The following is a 15,783-nucleotide window of genomic DNA, read 5'->3' as shown; positions in this document are numbered from 1 at the left end:
GGAGGTGACAACAGCCAGATAATTGCAACAAAGGCAAGAAGTCAGCAGAATGAAACAAACTAGGGGAAAGGTAAAGGTGGCAGAGGAGAATTCAGGACTAAAAGACTTGTGTGTCCTCCCCGCCTGCCAGACATGCAGTAAATCAAAAATACACTGTAACTTTAAATTGAAGAGAAATATTTATAGAACAACCATTCATAACTAATTACCAATAGTATCTTTTAGGTAGAGTTTGGAAAATATACTTCTATAATTAGACTGTATAAATATTCTTCTGAGTCTTGGGGGTTGCTTTGTGGAATACCACCTAGCCCCCAGCTTTGTGCAAATCTGTGATAAAGAAATAACCTTAACTCTGTGTGTTAATTGGCTCACGCACACCAGGTGGATGATTCCACTTTTGGACAACATATGATCTTCCCATGTGCACTTGTTGGCAGTCGTCTTCAACCTTTATCTACCCACCTGAATGTTCTCAAATTACAGAACTATGGATTAAGCTTTTATGTTGTAGGTCAAGATTTTGAAGTCTTAGCTATGAGATATAAACTGAGATATGACACAGGCAATCCTCAGTTACACTTCCATACTTCAAAAATCCCTACACAAATTCGAGCACCTGCATTGAAGGGAACACAACAGGAGTACTACACAGCACCTGCGCCCCGCCTCTACATTTAAACGTGCAAACATACCGTGTTCCCACTGGTTAGGGTTTTATGTGTGTTATGGTGGAGGGAAACAAATTTTCATCATTTTGGGTGGGTACAAGGTGCAAATCCAGAGATGTTTAGGTAAAGCTCTTCAGGTGAGCCCCAAGCTGTCTCCTGTGCCAGAAGCTGGGCTGTGCAATTCATGTAAGGATCTGCACGCTACTGCAGCATGTGCACTGAGATAATTAGCACTAGATAAACTGTACCAGGCACTTAAAATTTCACATGTACAGTAAGTAAACATCCACCTGGCATCCTTTGTATTTTCTGATAGTAGTGTGGATGTTTTGATAGCAACTCTGCATGTTGAGACCTGTGATTAAAAGCTGCTTTTTTTTAGCCCCACCCTGGCTTGCTTTTGCCAGTGAGAGCATTTCTCATGTTTAAGGTTTCTCAGCTGGCGTGATTATCTTTGTGGGGCTGGAAGAGGTTTCTCTGAACTTACAGAACTGTGAAGGGGTGGTGCAGGTAGTGCTTTGGTCTGCTACCTCACACCTGCAGTTGTGAGGAAGACTGAATCTTTATTTTTTTCTTCTATAATTCTGAGAAAAAAACCCTCATGTTTGGAAATGAAGTCCTGAAACATGGTGTGAATGTAGCAAGCGTAGGCATCTGCTTGCTGCTTCGGAGAAGCAGTAATAGTAGATCAGGAAGTTAGAAGAGGAACCATATACTGCAATAAAGGAGTAAATGCCAAAACACATGACTTCCCAGGGAGCCTTGCCAGCATCGGTCCAACAGAGGACTTCGTGTAGGAAAAAGTGTGCAGTTGCTTACCAACCTAGCCCAGGACTTCGTGGTCTTTAGGTTAAGGTTAAGATTTCCTCATGTCAAAAAGTCTGCTAGTAAAACAGATGTGAATTTTTGCTGCTCACAGAGGAGAGCTGTTGATATGTTTAACGTAAGGGCCCTGTGATGCTGTCTCTGCTTCTCTAGAGGAGGAGCACTTACTAAGGCAGTGTTAGGAACGTAGAGCAGCTTGTGACCCTGTGGTGATCAGGGACAGCACTCGAGCCTGGCTGTGACACACAGGCTGTGCCTACTGGAGCAAGTGATGTGGAGCAGCGCGGCAGATGAGCAGGGTGTGATGCCCTTATAATGCACACTTGTGCATTTTCTCTGGACTGCTGTTGTCTCATCTCCCAGGTGGGAGGGCATGGTGGGAGCTCCTTGAGAGCATGCCTGGTGTGGATCTCTCACAGGCATGCAATTTGCATTCCCAGTGCTGCTGCAGGGCTGAGCATGGAGTTTTGTTCGTGACTACGCTCCAGCACCAAAGTAGCAGGCATACTTCAGTCTGGCTTATCTAAGGAAAGGTAGATATATTGGTTACATCAGTCAGATGCTTCTTCTACCTTTACATTATGAGCATTTGAGGTAAATAGATGAGTTTCATGGACAGACTCTTGCTAATGTACCACTGTTGTTTTAAATCACTGCTGTTAAGAATATGAAAGTAGATACAGTTAAGGAAGATCATCTGAGGGAGGCGTTAGTTTCTTTCTAATTGCTTATGATGCCAATATATTTACATGGTAAGCTTATTTATACAATACATGGTTACTTCTTCCCAGACCTGAGTTAGTTCAGTTCTTAGTATGAGAACAGATCTTTTTCCAGGCGTGCTTCTCTGAGAAGCATCTAGTCATACTTAATGCTCTTCAGTGTAACTTATGTTCTTTTTCTTAATCTATTCTGGAAAAGAAAAAGTCACTAATTCACATACATGAGTTTTAACTAGCTAAATTGACACTATAACAAAGTAGGCCTTTTATTTTAACAAGTACAGGGATCTTCTGTATAATTTTTTTCTTACTTTAACCGCTTTACTAGAACTTGGTGGTACCTAGAAGAAAACATATTACGGGATAATATAATTTTTAAAAATAAGCCCAATGCTTTGTTTAGTAAGTTTTGATTGGTCCCATTTCACCTCTCTTCTTTGCAAGCATGAGAATTTAAGCTTTCTTAATTAAGAAACATGAATGCTTCTGAAATTGATGGTCATCTAGTCTCTGCTTTTAGTGTGGGAAAAACTATAGTAATTTCAGCTGTCCCAATGTAGTAACTGTTATCAAAACACCACTATCCCGGGAAATCCTTTGCAAAACTTGGTATGAAAATCTGTTTTCTCTGGATTAAGTGCTGCAGTTCACGGAATACTGTACAGACTTCCAAGCTGATGGTTGACACCCTCTAAATTTTAGTACTTTGTGCTGTGGAGAATAATACTCATTGTTCTAATGCAAGGATTTTTTTCCCCTCAGTCAGCTGTAATAATATGGTAGAGGTAGAAAAAGCTTTTGTTTCCAGCTGAGTTCATTTAATTAGTAAAACCAACTGGATTAGACCATCAGCCATTGTTACCTGGTTGAGGTAGCCACAGAAATGTACTTTTTGGTGAAATAAATTGTTCCTAAAACATAGAGAAGTAAACCTTCACAGGGAGGTTGTTTGGTCAAGCGGTCCCTTTCCCCAGTGGAGTGCAGTTTTGCTGCCGACGTGGGAGGTAGGAGAGAGGTTCAGGTTCTGGTTCAGAGTGAGGAGTAATGGAAACTGCTCTGAAGCAGTTGGGAGAGGATCTTTAAAGTGGGCTTCCTTTTGAAATCTTGTCATTCCTGTATTCCACTGCCTGCTTGTGCAACAGGCAGAAAAACTAGCAAGCAATTCAGTAAACGTTAGAGGACAGAAAAGTTGTCAAGAGAAACAGTACTGATTTTCAGACGGAAATTGTTTAATATGTTAGCAGATGTCTTTCGCTAACCTGAAGGAATCCAGACTGTGTAAACATTCAGGAATACCCCTCACCCCAGACTACCCCAGGGACATGGAGGGAAGCTCTGGAGTAAATGCTTAAATGGCTGTTTTGCACATAATGCAGAATCTGGTTTGAGTGCTCCTAATAATTGCTATATTGAAATTGCCTTTAGCAAGCTGAAATGCAATCTTGCCAATGCTTTTTATTCCTAAAATGACAGGCAAAATATATTAAAGTATATTTGTCTGAGCTGCATCGCTTAGGAAGCATTCATAGACATCAACCTTTTGTGTTGATTGTCCTCCTCTGAATGAGAGTTTTTGTTTCACAAATACTGGGGGGGGGGGGGGGAGGAGAAAAAAAAATTTGTTGCACTTTCACAGCTGCACTGAATGTGGCCTGGGAGTATCCCCTGCATGCTCTAGTAAGGAGCAGTTGTGGGAGGGGTGCCAGTGCACCACCGTTACTGTGGTCTGGCTGGCTTCTGCTTTCCAGCCACACTGCAACAAGGCAGTACGTGGAAAAGCGGTTATGCCTTTGCTTCCTGCTGTGTACTCCTGCTAAAAGTCAGGTTATGGTCTACCTTCTGTGACACGATACCTCCCCAGCAAAGTCTGCATGAAAATACATATTTATTTTTTTTCTTTCCTATCCCCATCAAGCTACTTCATCCTTAAAGTGTAATTTTTAGCCCAGTGTTAGAGTTCTCTGTTTGGAAAGCTAGATCATGCAAGCAATGCCAACTCCAAAAAAGTATGCATTTATATTATTAATACTATTATAATTTAGAGTTCAGTGGGATGTCTGTGCATCATGGAGAAAGCACAAAGCACTTTTTCAAAAGGTCTGAGTTTTCACAAGTGAGAAATAGAGCTGCAAGGGTATTACCAGACTGGAGAACAAAAAGGATGGGTTTCACTTTTTCTCTAAAGTAATCATGCCTGAAAGAATGTATACTGAAACTGGAGTTGGCAGGATGGTTTAGCAAGGCGGTGGACAAGTATTTCAGTAACTTGCCACTGCTGTGCTAAACATTTAAACACTGAAGTAACAGGTCAGTTCCTCTTCATGGGTTGGGTATATGGCTGAATGTTAAGATGGACATGTGTGTTGCATACTGTTGGGATTTACATTTTCCTAGCTGAATGAATTGTTATGTTCTAGTTGTGAGGCTAATTCAATATATTTTATACTAAACCTTTTTTCCCCTCCTACTGCGTATGTATGAATCAAAGTAGTTTCTAATATAAAGTCCATCACACTTTGCACAGCGCAGCTTTTCTGAGTACCTTAGCTTTGTTCAGCGGGTTGCTTGTTTTTTTCTATTTGTCTTGGAGGATCTGGTGTCTGATTATAATGGAAATGAAACTAAATTGTATGTATTTGGCATGAAACATCTGGAGTTGCTGGATGGTTTAGATACTAAATAAATGTGTTAGGGTCACCTTGATTATTTTTGATAAATGCAGACTGGGAACATTTCAGTGGCAAATAAAATGAGATGGAATGAAAGGCAAAAATGAAGTAGTAATTTTCACTCATAGGTTCTATGTTAAAATACTATGCGTCACTCACAGAGGATCAGCTTTCTGAAGCCTGTGTCAGTGACCAAAAGTGAAGGCGTAACTGAAGTTAACAGAGTTTGTGGGGAAAATACGTAATGGAAGAAAAATCCTTGGTATTTTTGTGAAATAATAGGTGGAGCAAAACTTGTAGAAGAGCTAATACATTTTATTGGATTGACAGATACCAGAATGAATTAAACTGCTAAGCTTTAATAATGCAAATTCTTCTTCAGTTCGAAGTAGAAGTGCCAATCTTTATCTTTAGACCTTAATAACTACAACACTACTACTGTAACAAATAGCTGGTGTCATTATAATGTTTTAATTAATTTCTGTTTGAAAGGTTATGAATTAAGGCTGATAATGAAATGAATAGCTTTGTCCTTTTAATTTCCTTAAAAACATATAACTTAAACTATTTAAACCTTACTTCCAACTTCATATGCCTCCCATCTTCTACAAGACCAGTTTTAATTTGGATGCTATAATTATATTCAATACTCATCATCATTATTTACAAATTTGTTTCACTTCAGTCTCTTTTGCCACCCATATTTGTGTTCAGGAGCTTCTGTAACACTTCATATGATGTTCTTTTGCCCTTCAACTGAAGCATGCTACTATCCTCAAAAAGAAAGGTAATATTTCTAAATATAGAAACCTAATTTAGGTTCTGCTGTGACAACTAGTGGTCCATTTCTTTTTCTTTACAACGATGAGGTATTTATTTCTGAAGTCCATTGATATGTTACTTAAGTCATCTTTATCTTGAAGGCAGAGAAAAAGTTGCCATAGGGAGAAATGAACAATTCTTGTAAACATACTTGAGTTTGAGAGATCTTTCATAGCTAGAGTATCTGTTCCGTTTCCCTAAACTGGGTATGTATTTTCTTTTATCATTAAAACCACTATAATAGCCACTTAATAAAAAGTGTATTTACTTCTGCTGATACAAACTCAAACCCGTGGATATCTTTAGGGTTAGCAGATTTATGGAGAAAGTCAGGTATAGCTCAGTTACAGAGAAACTTTTAGAGACTGAATAATGGCTGGGAAAGAGAAAAGAAATGTCTATGCAGGTATGCCAGGGTGATTTTTTCATAAGGAGAGGTAGTTCTAGAAGTAGCTATGCTTCTTTCTGAATAAATTATTATCTTTTATATTAATTGGAAAACAACCCCGCTTCTTTTTTTTGTACCGGAACAGGTGGGGGGAAGGGAAGGTTATGGGTTTTGCTTTTTATAGGCCAAAGGCTATGTGATTCACAGAGAAATAGGTCATTCATTTTAGGTTCTCCTGAAGTAATTCAATGTACAATGTTACAGCACTGTGAAATACAGGCGGAGGGAGCGGGAAAGTGTCCTAGAGATTCAGTGCTTGCCCTGTTGTCTAGCTCCATTTGTGGGTCTTGGTCTGAAAAAGCATTCTTTCGGAGAAAAAAAAACACCTCTCAGTGAGGGTTACTCTTTTGTTCCCTCAATACCTAGCTAATGTAAAGCTTTTTCTTGTTACTTTGGGGGTGGGGAAGGCAGTAAAGTTCTTAAAATAATTTTACAGATATGAGAATATAAAGACCAAAGAGAGGCTTCATTTTGAAGCTTCCATCCATTGCTTGCTTTCTAGCTTCAATAAGCACAGCTTGAGGACATCTTAAATAGGGGTTAAAACACCCCCCCCCACCCCCCCCAACTTTGGAATAGTCTTAGGTTTGATGCTGTTATCCGATTTATTGATAATTTTGTATCAGTTACACCTGACATGTTGGGCGAAAAAATAATAGTTTAAGTCAGTTGAAATACTGTTAGAAAAAATTGAACATGATTAGGAGAATTAAAAAAATTTAATAAATTACAAGGTTTGAAAGGGAAAAAATGACAAATGTTTCTCATCCTCACAAAGCATGCTGTATCTTGCAAATGGCAAAAGTACTCAGAAGTGACACAGCAAAGAGAGGGAGGTATGATACAGAACGAGCATATTGGGAGAGTGCGCTAGTGATTGTGGCGGTTGAGAAACAGGTAGTACTTTATTAGAATAAAGGACCGCCTCCTCCTAGTCTGTCTGTGGAAGCAGGGGTCCCCAAAGGGGCCTGTTTTCTGTGATAGAGAGAAGGTAGTGAGGTAGAGAGAAGCTTAACTCTTATCATTTAGTACTCAAGCATTACAGAGCAAAGTTATGTTTTTCACACTAGTTGGCTTGTTGGTTTGTGGCCCAGGTACAACAAAAAGTAGTAAGTTGTCTTGGTAGAAAAACGGAGATTTGCATGGAGTTTCTAGGTGTGTTTCCAGCTTCCAGGATGGTTGTGTGGTGACAGTACACAAGCTGTTAATCCACTGCCAGCTGTTTGGCCGTTCACTCTTCTCACCCTTCTGGTAGTTATTTTCCTACCCCTGTGTGCCACTTTCCTCAGTTTACATCTTCCTTTCCTTTAGTGCCAGGTGCCAGCAGTGGGGGGACACTTTCTGTTCTGGTCTCTGAGGCCATAAGCCCTTGCTAATCAAGAACAGTGATTGCCAGGAAAGGAAACAGCCCCTTGCTTGCCAGTATTTCTCAGTTAAAACATCTGTGAACTCCAGGGGTTTTTTTGGTGTGGGGTTTTTTGTTTTGGGGTTTTTGTTTTTTTTTTTAAGGCCTCTAACTGTGCCGAGGTTGGGTAGGCTTTCACGGGAACAGCCAAAGCAGAAATCTTTAACACATCCAGTTTGTTTCAAAGCATTGTGCTTTTAGTAGAGGTCAACAAAGCCAGCATAGGACCCTTTCCCGGGGGGCTGGAAAACAAATCTTGTTTTCTTGAGGATCAGTGACTAGTGTTTGATTTGAATGTAATTTATGGACAGCATTTGAACTTGAGTGTGAGACTGATTCCTGCTACTAACCACAGCTGAACTAAATGAAGGGTTGAAGTTCCTTCAGACAAAAGGTTTCAACAGTTAAGCAGCTGATAAGTAGTTGCTGTATAACTGGTGTATCAAGGGAGTTCAGTGTGTGTCCTTTTTGAAGGCAAGGTCTTGAAAGAGATGAGAGTTAATAATCAAGGGAGCAGTGGAGGAAGCCTGAAAAATGGTAGATTTAATAAAGGTGACTAAATATAGTATGTACGAAAACATTAATACAGTTCAAAAGTGAAGAGGGGGAAAAAAAAAAAAAAAGAAAAAGCAAAGGGGGAAGGCTCAAGATGCAACTGGCAATGAGGCTGGAACTTAAACCATCCAAGAATTAAGAGAAGGCTCATGTGGCTGAGGAATTGCAGATTTCTTGGTGGGACTTTTGATGTTGCTGAATGGGATGATAAGGAAGAATGAGAAAGCTACGCAAGATCCTGAAGGGATTTGAGTGGGAGTGGGAAGGAAAGATTCCATCATTAGCCTTCATGATAGGGTAAATGACAGCAAATTTACTACCATGGTAGATTACAGATGCGCACATCATACTGTAGAAGACATAGAGTAGATGGTCTGATGATCTTAAGTGGAGTTATAGTCCCTGAAGGAGAGAGCCCTGAGATCACTTACTCTGCCTCCAAGTACCTAGAAAAAATGCCTTTGGAGAAGAAGGCTAGTGCAGTATAGCTGGGAACTTCAGCGTAAGGAGAAAAGCTTTGACCAACTGATGCAATTTACATTCAGGTTTTAGCTCTCAGCAGGAAGCTGTTGGATAAATCTTTGTTTCTGTCTTAGCATATGGAGAAGTGCCAGTGGGTAGAAGACTAGTACTAATTGAGAAGGAAAGGAGTTCCAAGATTAAGGAAAATTACAGTCAGGCATTGCAGCTAGGGAAAGGTTTTTCACTGGATAATGGGATGTGGTTTACTAAGAAACAACTGAAATGTTGTGTATACATATTAGAGAGCCTGGACAAGAAATGGAGAAATCCGAGCTTCTGATAGAGGTTGGGATATAAGACTATGAGTAGCAGAAGCGTGGTAAAATGCTTTAATAACTGGACTAGATGTATTTAAAATGCTTTGTGCTGTTCAGAAATAACTGAACAAAAGCAAAAGTTGTGTAGTACTAATTACACTGGTAGACTAGAAAAAAATGCTTTGGTGTAAAAGGGACAGACAAAAATCAGTTTGGATCAAGATCAGTTTGGGAGAAAGATGACAGGAGGAGTAAAGAATCTGTTGTTAGCCCCGGGTTAGACTCAAATAGGGATAGGGATCTCTGAAGTGTTAGATAATACTTCTTCTTATGAGGTGGTTTACTTTCCCAGGTAGAGATTAGAGAAGAAATGATAGGGCCAAGGTATTCCTGGATGTGATTGCTGGCAAGTTTCTTCCTTAAACTAGTCACTGAACCAACAGGTAATCGGTGTTGCTTTGGTCTTCATTTTAAAAAGCAATGAGGATATTCTAGAAAATAATTTTGGATAGAGGATTCGGTTTCATTTGATGCTTAAACAGCTGGTGAAAGAGCTGGCTTCACTCTCTGCCCCTGTCTAGCTGATCCTTGCAGTCACACAGCCAAGGTGTGAGTTACCATCAGCGAGGTGCCCCTAGAGAAAGTGAGTCAGTCAGGGTGGCGGGGTGAGCTCTGGTGGGTCAGGCTGCCAGAGGAGGTAGAGCAAGTGCTTGGGGCTGGTGAGGCATTCAGGACCTTCCCATTCAGTGGCAGGTTTACAGTTAATCAATAAAGTTGAACTTAAAATTCCACTCCTAGTAATCAGGAGTTAATCCAGTTTGAAATATGTGAAAAAAAAAAAAAAGGTAGGAAAGTTGGTTTGAAATTCAGGTTTTGAATCTTAGTGGCAAATTTAAATAAGCAAAGCTGATCACAGGTGTAAAGAGCCTGAGGACTCAATTTCTTGAAGTCACAGGTACATAAATCTTGTTAGGAGCCTGAATCCCAAGTAAAGATGAGTTCTCCTGTTCTGCAGACCAAATGGATGAATAGCCAGCCTGAAGATACGTAGTAAGACTAAAGCAGGAATCCTGTGAGCAGTAGGTGGGGGGAAGACTTCATTCCAATTTCTTTGTTTCTAAGAGTTGAATTTGATCTTGACAGTGATGTGAAAACAAATAAAAAGAAGCTTTTGTATGGTAAGAAGGGTAAAGAATAACAATACACAACTAAAACATTAAATATTTTCTGGCTTAATTTTCAGTAAGGATGATGATAACTACAGAGGAAAAGGCAAGGTGCACAATGAGAATAAGAGAATGGAAATTACTACTACCAGAAGGAACTTAAGGGTTGTAAAATACTCAGAAATTTCCATCTCAGAATTAGGAAAGAATTAGTGCTGATTGTAACTATTTTAGCTAATCTTTCCTTCAGGGTGGTACCAATGATTGGAGAAAGCAGTGCCAACATAAAGAGGGGGAAAGGAAGAATTATGCAAGCAATTAAGAGACTGTCAGTCTGCCCTCACAATATATAAAGCTTTGGAAGGCATTTTTGCAAGGTGGGGTGGGGTGGAGGGGAGGAGAATAGTCAAGGATTTGGGAGATTAAAGAAAATGAAGTAAAATACAATGTACCTACTTCAAAGAGTGAATTTTAGTGACCCAGTACCTGTCTTTCAGAGGCATTAATTTTCTAGACAAGGAAGGCCAGCCTGTGGCTTTCAGGGTCCAGCATGATCTGTCAGAACCTCTCCTAAAGTCTGCAGGTAAGTCTTCCCATTCAGCTCCATGGTGGGAATCTGCAGGCTGGGATTAGTGCAGGTGGGGCAAGCTGGTACCTCACAGCTCTTGAGAGTGCCAGAACTTTGGGCCGGGGAGCAAGGTCTTGAGAGTCTGCCTTTTGCATTGCAGCCCCCAAATAACCAACGGTTTATAGCTGTTGAGAGAAGCCACGAAGCAGGTGATGTTGGTCAGAGAAGCTGGGCAGAGGGGCAGATGGCATAATAAAAACAGACTTAAATATAGCATTAATTTGGGCATGTGTTTCTAAATGCTGTTTTATTTGGGAGATGTAAGTGTCCCTGCAGATACTTGAGAATCATAAGACTGAAAAAGACCTTGAGATCATCTAATCTAAATTAAGGCCGTTGAAATTTGTTGTGTCTGCTGCAGAGATCAAGAAATTATTCCTTGCAGCATCCTGTTTTCATAGCTGTCTTCCCCTCCCAGGCTCTTCAGTCTGTATTAATCCATGGCATTTTAAAAAACTGTGCTTATTTTATTGCTCCCTTTTGAGAACATACCTGTCTTGAACAATATCCAAAACTCCGCTCGCTTTATAGTACTCCAACTGAGTGCAACCTGTGTTCAGCATTCATAGAGCCTAACATTCATATATCCCAGTACTGTGTTTGCATCTTTATAGCATGATACCGTTAATTCATAGCAGTTCACAAATTGAACCTAACTTTTTTCTCTTATTGTGGAATTTCTCCTTAGCCAGTTGTTCACCGTTCAGTATTTCTGCTGTTGACTTCTGCTTAGCTGCAGTGTTTTTCATGTCATCTTTTTTTCTCAGACCACTTGTCCAGTTTGTCTTTTTGTCCTCTAATATAATTTGTAGTCCCACCAAGCTGGTGGTTTGTTGATTGAATAAATGTAGTCTTATGTTCTATCATCTGGGTCACTAATGAAAGTAACAGTGAGTAAGAGTAGACCCAGTGTAGGTGACTTTGGGAACTGCATTCTAGATATACATTTTAACAGTGAGCTAGTGATTATTTCTGAATGCTTTGAGGGTGTTTTGTTTATTCCTTTTTTCTTGATATGCATCCATGTTAGTTTCATTTGGGCTTAATCTTGTGTTACATGAATATCGTAGGAGGCAGTATCAGAAACCTTGCTTAAGTCAGGATATAGATCTGCTTCTCAAGTCGTCTGTTCTTCTATCTGTAAAGGAAATTTGCTTTGACATGATCTATTATTTTCAAATTCATGTTGGCTTTCACTCATTGCCTTGTTTTAAGTGTTTACAAATAATAGAGTGGTTATATCTGCTGTGTGCCTCGTCCCCTTCCCCTTTAATCATGGGTTATTCTAGTCATCAGCACCTTGAAAAGCTACATCGTAGACCCCCTGAACAAAGTTGGTCAGCTTTGTTCTGAGGCAAGAAAATGTAATTCATATCATTCCTCTAGACTTTTGTAATGCATTCCACAGTATGTCAAGTGATGAACAATCAGGAAGACAGGGATTAGTAGCATGAACAGTAAATCAGGTAGGAATTGGCTTACGAGATGTTAGCAACGTGGTGTTGAAATAGGTGGAGCAATGCAGTGGTGAAACAGGTCTGGCTACTAATAGCTGTTCACGTTTGGGAATGACTTGATTAGCATTTTCACTAAAAAAAATGTTTGGACTAATTGGTTAAACTTGGTTAAATCTGTGGATGGTACAGAACAGGAGGAGTCCTTAATGCAGCGGATGAGGGGTTTTTATGTGACTGAAACTGAATGTCCTTGAGAAATGAAGTCATAGAAATGGAACAAAATGTAACTGCATAAAACACAACGTGGTGGCACAGAGAAGGTTTTGCCCTCCTGGGCAGTCAGGGGAGGACTGTGAACCTGCTGTGTGATGTCAGGATGTGATCACAGGGGTGACTCTTGGACATGCAAGATGTGTCTTGCTGGAATGGAGGCATGCCAGCATCCCCGTGCAGCTGCCCTCGGGAGTCCTTTTAAACTAATGTACGTAATTCTGGTCAGCTATGCTGGAGAATATAGATAAACTGAACAGGATACAGGGAGAGGATGATTAAGATAACCAGGGTGTAGAAGTACAGTCTTACTCTGAGAGACTAAGTGAAAGTGGATAATGTAGGCTAGTAACCTTGTCATGTGCGCTAGCAGGGGAGGGATGAGGCAATGTAATGAGTGCTATAAATAGATCTTTGAGGTAAATACTGTCTGATATACCATACAAATGGATCTAGAAGATCCTGAACTCACAATACAGACCTGAGACACAAATCTGAAAAAAAAGCAGCAGGGTACATTGCTTCTTTCTAACATGCCAGTAAGTTTGAACTTGGAGAAGAAATGCATTTCACATTTAGTGGGAAACTTCTAAGTGAGATGTATTTGTGTGACCTTTCAGGGACCCTAGAGAAAGGAGATGAACAAGATCTGGATCATTTTGATTTTATCTTCAAACTCACAGCTGTCACAGTTTGAAGATGAGTGAATTTATAAAAAGCAGAAAACTTGTTATCTCAGAGAGAAATACTTTCAGCACCATCTGTACTGCGTTTTCCTGAAAGGAAAAAAAAAAAAAGCATTTGTCCATCAAGGTTGCTACTGGACAAGCGTGTAGGAGGGCAGATGCGAGAATCTAAAAATAACACTGGGGGGAGGGAATCCATTATGATATCTAGGTTATTTTTTAATTTGTTTACTAGATAGACTGATGGTGTTTCATCATTATTTCAGCATTATCCTGATGCTGGGATATATTGACTAAAGCCCCGTCTGTTCCATCAGACTTTTTATTATCAAGTGTAAACTTTTAACCTCGACTTCTTAGTGGTTTATGCCTATAAGGTTTTTTGTCTTTGAGAAGCTCTCCCAAACCTTTTTCACTATAGAGTCGGGAACTGAACCAGTGTATTAGCAACTGTCTCTGTGTAGGAAATCTGACAAAGTCACAGTATGATTATAAAACAATCATAGCAGGAAAACAGATTGCTCAAGAAGGTTAAAAGGTATTTCTGTATATACTCTGAAACTAGATTGTATCTCTCGGTGCTTACATGACACACAAAGGTGAGGTGAACAGTCTGATATTTTTGAGGAGTATATACTAGCATGTTGTCTTGGTGATATGAAGCTTTTCACAAAGATAATTAAAACACAGTGCATCGATGTTACTTTAATATTAAAGTCTTAGTGTTTGTAAATATGAAAATGCTACTTTTAAGATAAGATACTCTTATGCTTAAAGTGTATGTGTTTAGGATATAAAAAGGATGTATCGCAAAACACTGAGAAATGTCAAAGTACAACCTTACTCCCAACAAGCTGGGACTAAGAGAGCACAGAGGCACTGAATCCAAAATGAGTAATCCTCTCCTGCCCTGAGTGGCCTTTCCCGATTAAGGGAATCCATAGGTAGCCAGATAGAAAGCCTGCAAAACTGGCAAATGGAGTTCCTGGTTTTTTTGAGACATTGTGGAAGTAGGGAAGGAAGAAAGAATAGATGTTGTAGCCTTTTAACTATTCAGCAACACACACACCCCCCCCACTTCTGAATATATTGCAAACTGAATGTACCTATTCTACAGCTCTTATGCCTCCTGACAAACGGGGAAATACACTGCTGTCAGTGAAAGGGAGTAAATGTAAAGACTGGAGGAATGGCCTTGATGAGTCTTTTGCTTCTCAGAAATGGAATCCAAATTCGTGTGTAACAACTTTATTCGTACGATAATCTGAAGCAGGTATTGCCATCTTTCAGCTTCTACAGGATGTGTTCCTCTAAAATACTGCTCTCGCTTCTTGATATTTTTTCCAAGGTTTTTATACTTCACCTTTTTGTATGGTTTTGAGGCTTCTGTTGTTCCAGATAGCTCCAGACAGGAGCTCCTATTTAACTTATCTTTTTCTGCTGATCCCAGCAGTGTTTCAAGAGGCAGTTTCACCCCCACTCAAGAGGCAATTCCAACTGAGTTGTTACAGCCTACTCAAGTGACCATTTTATAGCATGATGTCAAGAATATGTTGCATGCCCTGGGTGTGGCGTCAGGCGCATGGGGAGCATTTCGTATTACAAGAGTGGCTTGGATACTGTCGTAGGATGTGAGAATGGAAAATACCAGCAGGGGTGCATTCTCACCACTGCCGTAATGGAGGAAGTGATGCCTGGAGTGAGGCTCCCTCAGAACCGCACCCCGTTTTGCCTCTGATGGAGCCAGTGGCTTGTTGCCAGGAGGTGGCCTTGGACCAAAGGGCCTGCCAGCAGCCTGAGCAGTCGGGAAGCCCAAACTACAGTGGGAAGCTGAGCTTTCTGTGGTGAGGATGCACCCGAGTTGTTTTGGAGAAGAACAAATAGAGCAAATTAAAGAATGCAAAATAAAATACGGCCCATTTAAGAGACAGGAAGCTGACTTAAGCTGGTGAATAAGATAAATAGAGGGGGAATGGTAGGACAGAACAACTGAAAAAATGGCAGAATTTGGGGGGAAAATAGCACTCTGGAAATCAAAGTGGACAAGGATGTAGGGGGGTGAGATGAAAAAAGGTGAGGCAGGTATTTTAAGCTCTGGGGAATAAAACCAGAGTTTTTATCTGGTGACTCTCAGGATCTGTGTGACTCTCAGGAAGTGAGAGGTGCTTCAGAGAGCGATTGGGAATGTAGCACGAGAGGGGCAGGAAGTGGTAGGAGGGTGAAAGGTGGAGGCCTGTTCTGTAATGGACTTCAGTTGGTATGAGAGGGAGGCAGTGCTGGATGCTGAATCAGAAGAGCAGCAATTCAGTGGATGTAAGAAGCCCAAAACTGATGTTCTCAAAGTTGTTTTTCTGGAGGTGAGGCTGGAAGGAGGCTGGGTAAATGCATGTTACATCCAGTAAGTTCAGGGAGAAAAGGATGCAATAACATTGTGAATGTTGACGATCGGGTTGGAAGGAGAGAATAAAGCCAGGAAATGAGTTGGAGGGAGTTTGGCATTATGGTGAGGGAAGCAAGAAGGCTGGAGAAGCATGAATACTGAAAAATGTGGATGGCACCCAAGTTAAAAAGGGTTTGATGAATATTGCAGAAAGAGTATGGGTAAGAACATTGTGATCTTCAAGCTGTTGTGCTTGCTTTGTGGAAGACAGAATCGAGTCCCAAGGTTAATGACTGTTGT

General features: G+C 40.4%; 1 protein-coding gene across 2 annotated transcripts in view; it reads left to right on the top strand.

Moving 5' to 3' along the window:
* Nucleotides 1-15,783, top strand: part of LOC119153480 (probable JmjC domain-containing histone demethylation protein 2C) — a 113,012-nt gene that overhangs the window by 80,750 nt on the left and 16,479 nt on the right. The window lies entirely within an intron of this gene.

This window comes from Falco rusticolus, chromosome 9, assembly GCF_015220075.1.
Source record: "Falco rusticolus isolate bFalRus1 chromosome 9, bFalRus1.pri, whole genome shotgun sequence".
NCBI classification, from domain to species: domain Eukaryota; kingdom Metazoa; phylum Chordata; class Aves; order Falconiformes; family Falconidae; genus Falco; species Falco rusticolus.
This window is presented reverse-complemented; position numbering and strand designations above follow the sequence as displayed.